The 7500-nt window shown below is 40.7% G+C and overlaps 1 non-coding gene across 1 annotated transcript; it reads left to right on the top strand.

The window, feature by feature from the left end:
- The first annotated feature begins 2070 nt into the window (after positions 1 to 2070).
- LOC123688297 lies at positions 2071 to 2189 on the top strand. The gene has a single exon (XR_006749825.1). It is a non-coding gene; the product is annotated as a 5S ribosomal RNA (ribosomal RNA).
- The last annotated feature ends 5311 nt before the right edge of the window (positions 2190 to 7500 follow it).

The raw sequence follows: 7500 nt of genomic DNA, 5'->3' as shown, positions 1-7500 counted from the left end.
TCATTTTTATGAATATCCCCAGTCAGTAAGAACGTTATTTCGCCAATATATACCAACAATAAACCATATTCCAATAGCTGAACCAAAAATATAATTCCCGATCCAAACGTTCTGCATCGCCCAACGCGACCACCTTCCCTATATATGTCAGGAGAGCACAGGGTTCCCCTCCAGACAACACTTACGCTCTATCCCCGACTCTCGGTCGATCGATAGGCCAGGTCAGCGGTGTCTGTTTCGGCCGAAGCTCGGACTTTGGTCAAAATGTTCCGATACAAAATTTGAACCAAGATAGATACAGATATGATTCCTTCTTAAATATACGTTGATTATCGAACAGAATATGGTAAATATTTTGCGATGACCGAGGATTTCATGAATTTTTTTTTTTTTTCGAAAAAATTTTCCATTATCGGAATTTCCTCAAATTTCATTTGGTTGCCTCCTAATGCTTATTAAAAATGATAACCAACAATCAGAATCATTATTTATCATTTATTTCAATTTTTATAATGAAAAACGTTCACGTCCTTTCGCGCCTCTCGATCGTCGTTTACGTGATGCATCGGTCAGCCCTAGTTTACGTGGTGCATCGGTAAGATCGAGTTCACGTTCTGCATCGGTCTGCCCGAGTTTACGTGGTGCATCGGTAAGATCGAGATTACGTGGTGCATCGGTAAGATCGAGTTCACGTTCTGCATCGGTCTGCCTGAGTTTACGTGGTGCATCGGTATGATCGAGTTTACGTTCTGCATCGGTGTGATCTAGTTTACGTTGTGCATCGGTAAGATCGAGATTACGTGAAGCATCGGTATGATCGAGTTTACGTTCTGCATCGGTCTGGACTCTGAGATATATTTTCGACGTGAAAATGTTCCGATACAACTTTTGAACCAGGATAGTTAGAGAGATGATTTTTTCTGGGATGTACGTTGATTGGGGAATGGATTGTGGAAAATAACTTGCCATGACCGAGGTGTTCTCGAATTTTTTTTTTTTTTCGAAAAATATTTTCTGATTTTGGATTTCACTCAAATTTGATTTCGTTGCCTTCTAATGTGTTCTAAAAGAGTAAATCAGTAATCAGAATCGAAAAATATTTTTCGGATTTTTTTTTTTTTGAAAAAAAATTTTCTGATTTTGGAATTTCCTCAAATTTGATTTGGTTGCCTTCTAATGTGTTTTTAAAGCGTAAATCAGTAATCAGAATCAATATTCATTGTCGACTTTAATTTTTATAAGGAAAAATGTTCACGTCCTTAAACGCCTCCCCATCATTAGCCCGAGTCCAAGTCGATGTCAGTCCCGAGCGGACGGTGTCAGATACTACCTATCGCCCCGGTCTGGACTTGGCGAGGTATTTCGACGTGAAATGTTCCGATACAACTTTTGAACCAGGATAGTTAGAGAGATGATTTCTTCTATGTTGTACGTTGATTGTGGAATGGATTGTGGGAAATAACTTGCCATGACCCAGGTGTTCTTGAATTTTTTTTTTTTTCGAAAAAAATTTTCTGATCTTGAAATTTCCTCAAATCTGATTGCGTTGCCTTCTAATGTGTACTAAAAGAGTAAATCAGTAATCAGAATCAATATTCATTGTCGACTTTAATTTTTATAAGGAAAAATGTTCACGTCCTTAAACGCCTCTCCATCGTTACCCCGACTCCAAGACGATGTTAGACCGGAGCGGACGGTGTCAAATGCGACCGATCTCCCCGGTCTGGACTTAGCGAGATATTCCGACGTGAAATGTTCCGATACAAAAATTTAACTGTGATAGTTAGAGAGATGGTTCCTTTTGTGATGTACGTTGATTGTGTAATAGAATATGGAAATAAACTTGAGATGACCGAGGTCTTCTGGGATTTTTTTTTTTTTTCGAAAAATATTTTTCGATTTCGGAAATCCCTCAAATTTCATTGAGATATGTCCTAATGTGTTCTTAAAACTTAAATCAACAATCAGAATTAATATCCAAAAGTTATTTCATTTTTTATAAGGAAAAACGTTCACGTCCTTTCCGCTCCCAAAAAGTGAGATATCATAGAAAATATCGCTATATTTGTTGTTTACGGCCATACCACGCTGAAATTGCCAGTTCTCGTCAGAACACTGAAGCCAAGCAGCGTCGGGCGCGGTTAGTACTTGGATGGGTGACCGCTTGGGAACACCGCGTGCTGTAAGCTTTTTTTTTACGTTCTGCATCGGTCTGCCGAGATAACGTGGTGCATCGGTATGATCGAGTTTACGTTCTGCATCGGTAAGATCGAGATTACGTGATGCATCGGTAAGATTGAGATTACGTGGTGCATCGGTAAGATCGAGTTTACGTGGTGCATCGGTAAGATCCAATTCACGTTCTGCATCGGTAAGATCCAGTTCACGTGGTGCATCGGTAAGATCGAGATTACGTGGTGCATCGGTAAGATCGAGTTTACGTGGTGCATCGGTAAGATCCAATTCACGTTCTGCATCGGTAAGATCCAGTTCACGTGGTGCATCGGTAAGATTGAGATTACGTGGTGCATCGGTAAGATCGAGTTTACGTGGTGCATCGGTAAGATCCAATTCACGTTCTGCATCGGTAAGATCCAGTTCACGTGGTGCATCGGTAAGATTGAGATTACGTGGTGCATCGGTAAGATCGAGTTTACGTGGTGCATCGGTAAGATCCAATTCACGTTCTGCATCGGTAAGATCCAGTTCACGTGGTGCATCGGTAAGATCGAGATTACGTGGTGCATCGGTAAGATCGAGTTTACGTGGTGCATCGGTAAGATCCAATTCACGTTCTGCATCGGTAAGATCCAGTTCACGTGGTGCATCGGTAAGATTGAGATTACGTGGTGCATCGGTAAGATCCAGTTCACGTGGTGCATCGGTAAGATGGAGATTACGTGGTGCATCGGTAAGATCGAGATTACGTGGTGCATCGGTAAGATCTACTTTACGTTCTGCATCGGTCTGCCCTTGTTTACGTGGTGCATCGGTAAGATCGAGATTACGTGAAGCATCGGTATGATCGAGTTTACGTTCTGCATCGGTCTGCCCGATATTACGTGGTGCATCGGTCTGCCCTAGTTTACGTGGTGCATCGGTTTGGACTTAGAGATATATTTTCGACGTGAAAATGTTCCGATACAACTTTTGAACCAGGATAGTTAGAGAGATGATTTTTTCTGGGATGTACGTGGATCGGGGAATGGATTGTGGGAAATAACTTGCCATGACCGAGGTGTCCTCGAATTTTTTTTTTTTTCGAAAAAAATTTTCTGATTGTGGAATTTTCTCAAATTTGATTTGGTTGCCTCCTAATGTGTTCTAAAAGAGTAAATCAGTAATCGGAATCGAAAAATATTTTTCGGATTTTTTTTTTTTTCGAAAAAAATTTTCTGATCGTGGAATTTCCTCAAATTCGATTTGGTTGCCTTCTAATGTGTTTTTAAAGCGTAAATCAGTAATCAGAATCAATATTCATTGTCGACTTTAATTTTTATAAGGAAAAATGTTCACGTCCTTAAACGCCTCCCCATCATCAGCCCGAGTCCAAGTCGATGTCAGTCCCGAGCGGACGGTGTCAGATACTACCTATCGCCGAGGTCTGGACTTGGCGAGATATTACGACGTGAAATGTTCCGATACAACTTTTGAACCAGGATAGTTAGAGAGATGATTTCTTCTATGTTGTACGTTGATTGTGGAATGAAATACGGAAAATAACTCGCCATGACCGAGGTGATTACGATTTTTTTTTTTTTTCGAAAAAAATTTTCTGATCGTGGAATTTTCTCAAATTTGATTTGGTTGCCTCCTTATATGTTCTAGTAGCGATAATCAACAATCAGAATCAAAATCCATGGTCGGGTTTGATTTTTATAAGGAAAAATGTTCACGTCCTTTTTTACAACCCCGACTCATTGACGATGTTAGAACCGAGCCGGCGGTGTCAGATACGACCGATCGCCCCGGTCCCGATCGTCATTTACGTTGTGCATCGGTCTGCCCGAGATTACGTGGTGCATCGGTATGATCGAGTTTACGTGGTGCATCGGTAAGATCCAATTCACGTTCTGCATCGGTAAGATCCAATTCACGTTCTGCATCGGTAAGATCCAGTTCACGTGGTGCATCGGTAAGATGGAGATTACGTGGTGCATCGGTAAGATCGAGATTACGTGGTGCATCGGTAAGATCTACTTTACGTTCTGCATCGGTCTGCCCTTGTTTACGTGGTGCATCGGTAAGATCGAGATTACGTGAAGCATCGGTATGATCGAGTTTACGTTCTGCATCGGTCTGCCCGATATTACGTGGTGCATCGGTCTGCCCTAGTTTACGTGGTGCATCGGTTTGGACTTAGAGATATATTTTCGACGTGAAAATGTTCCGATACAACTTTTGAACCAGGATAGTTAGAGAGATGATTTTTTCTGGGATGTACGTGGATCGGGGAATGGATTGTGGGAAATAACTTGCCATGACCGAGGTGTCCTCGAATTTTTTTTTTTTTCGAAAAAAATTTTCTGATTGTGGAATTTTCTCAAATTTGATTTGGTTGCCTCCTAATGTGTTCTAAAAGAGTAAATCAGTAATCGGAATCGAAAAATATTTTTCGGATTTTTTTTTTTTTCGAAAAAAATTTTCTGATCGTGGAATTTCCTCAAATTCGATTTGGTTGCCTTCTAATGTGTTTTTAAAGCGTAAATCAGTAATCAGAATCAATATTCATTGTCGACTTTAATTTTTATAAGGAAAAATGTTCACGTCCTTAAACGCCTCCCCATCATCAGCCCGAGTCCAAGTCGATGTCAGTCCCGAGCGGACGGTGTCAGATACTACCTATCGCCGAGGTCTGGACTTGGCGAGATATTACGACGTGAAATGTTCCGATACAACTTTTGAACCAGGATAGTTAGAGAGATGATTTCTTCTATGTTGTACGTTGATTGTGGAATGAAATACGTAAAATAACTCGCCATGACCGAGGTGATTACGATTTTTTTTTTTTTTCGAAAAAAATTTTCTGATCGTGGAATTTTCTCAAATTTGATTTGGTTGCCTCCTTATATGTTCTAGTAGCGATAATCAACAATCAGAATCAAAATCCATGGTCGGGTTTGATTTTTATAAGGAAAAATGTTCACGTCCTTTTTTACAACCCCGACTCATTGACGATGTTAGAACCGAGCCGGCGGTGTCAGATACGACCGATCGCCCCGGTCCCGATCGTCATTTACGTTGTGCATCGGTCTGCCCGAGATTACGTGGTGCATCGGTATGATCGAGTTTACGTGGTGCATCGGTAAGATCCAATTCACGTTCTGCATCGGTAAGATCCAATTCACGTTCTGCATCGGTAAGATCCAGTTCACGTGGTGCATCGGTAAGATGGAGATTACGTGGTGCATCGGTAAGATCGAGATTACGTGGTGCATCGGTAAGATCTACTTTACGTTCTGCATCGGTCTGCCCTTGTTTACGTGGTGCATCGGTAAGATCGAGATTACGTGAAGCATCGGTATGATCGAGTTTACGTTCTGCATCGGTCTGCCCGATATTACGTGGTGCATCGGTCTGCCCTAGTTTACGTGGTGCATCGGTTTGGACTTAGAGATATATTTTCGACGTGAAAATGTTCCGATACAACTTTTGAACCAGGATAGTTAGAGAGATGATTTTTTCTGGGATGTACGTGGATCGGGGAATGGATTGTGGGAAATAACTTGCCATGACCGAGGTGTCCTCGAATTTTTTTTTTTTTCGAAAAAAATTTTCTGATTGTGGAATTTTCTCAAATTTGATTTGGTTGCCTCCTAATGTGTTCTAAAAGAGTAAATCAGTAATCGGAATCGAAAAATATTTTTCGGATTTTTTTTTTTTTCGAAAAAAATTTTCTGATCGTGGAATTTCCTCAAATTCGATTTGGTTGCCTTCTAATGTGTTTTTAAAGCGTAAATCAGTAATCAGAATCAATATTCATTGTCGACTTTAATTTTTATAAGGAAAAATGTTCACGTCCTTAAACGCCTCCCCATCATCAGCCCGAGTCCAAGTCGATGTCAGTCCCGAGCGGACGGTGTCAGATACTACCTATCGCCGAGGTCTGGACTTGGCGAGATATTACGACGTGAAATGTTCCGATACAACTTTTGAACCAGGATAGTTAGAGAGATGATTTCTTCTATGTTGTACGTTGATTGTGGAATGAAATACGTAAAATAACTCGCCATGACCGAGGTGATTACGATTTTTTTTTTTTTTCGAAAAAAATTTTCTGATCGTGGAATTTTCTCAAATTTGATTTGGTTGCCTCCTTATATGTTCTAGTAGCGATAATCAACAATCAGAATCAAAATCCATGGTCGGGTTTGATTTTTATAAGGAAAAATGTTCACGTCCTTTTTTACAACCCCGACTCATTGACGATGTTAGAACCGAGCCGGCGGTGTCAGATACGACCGATCGCCCCGGTCCCGATCGTCATTTACGTTGTGCATCGGTCTGCCCGAGATTACGTGGTGCATCGGTATGATCGAGTTTACGTGGTGCATCGGTGAAAATGTTCCGATACAACTTTTGAACTAGGATAGTTAGAGAGATGATTTTTTCTGGGATGTACGTTGATTGGGGAATGGATTGTGGGAAATAACTTGCCATGACCGAGGTGTTCTCGAATTTTTTTTTTTTTTTCGAAAAAAATTTTCTGATTGTGGAATTTTCTCAAATTTGATTTGGTTGCCTCCTAATGTGTTCTAATAGCGATAATCAACAATCAGAATCAAAATCCATGGTCGGGTTTGATTTTTATAAGGAATAATGTTCACGTCCTTTTTCGCCTATGTTCTTTTTCGACGTGAAAAGTTCCGATACAACTTTTGAACCAGGATAGTTAGAGAGATGATTTTTTCTGGGATGTATGTTGATTGACGTACGAAACTTGGAAAAAAAATAGAAAAGACCGAGGTACTCTAGAAAAAAAATTTATTGAAAATATTTTTTTGATTTCGGAATTAATTCGAAATTCATTCAGATGTCTTCTATCAATATCGCGAAAGAAAAATCAATAATCAGAATCGATATTCATCTAAGATTATTTCCTTTTGGATTGTGTTAACATTCGGTACGATCTTGTCTACGTGATGCATCGGTTTGTTTCTCGGCTCTTGTGAGCAAGTTGGACACTCGAGACGGCCTCCATCGATCGGATTAGGCGGGCTTTAATGTTAACGTGCTGCATCGGTGTGATCTTGTTTACGTCATGCATCGGTATAGCTTTAAATCGCGCCGTAAAGTCGTTCACGTCATGCATCGGTATCTTAAATCGCGCCGAAAAGTCGTTCACGTCATGCATCGGTATCTTAAATCGCGCCGTAAAGTCGTTCACGTCATGCATCGGTATCTTAAATCGAGCCGAAAAGTCGTTCACGTCATGCATCGGTGGCACAAAAAAAAGACGCCGATGCATGACGTGAGCCGACTTTTCGGCGCGATTTAAGA

This window comes from Harmonia axyridis, chromosome X, assembly GCF_914767665.1.
Source record: "Harmonia axyridis chromosome X, icHarAxyr1.1, whole genome shotgun sequence".
In the NCBI taxonomy this organism is placed as follows: domain Eukaryota; kingdom Metazoa; phylum Arthropoda; class Insecta; order Coleoptera; family Coccinellidae; genus Harmonia; species Harmonia axyridis.
This window is presented reverse-complemented; position numbering and strand designations above follow the sequence as displayed.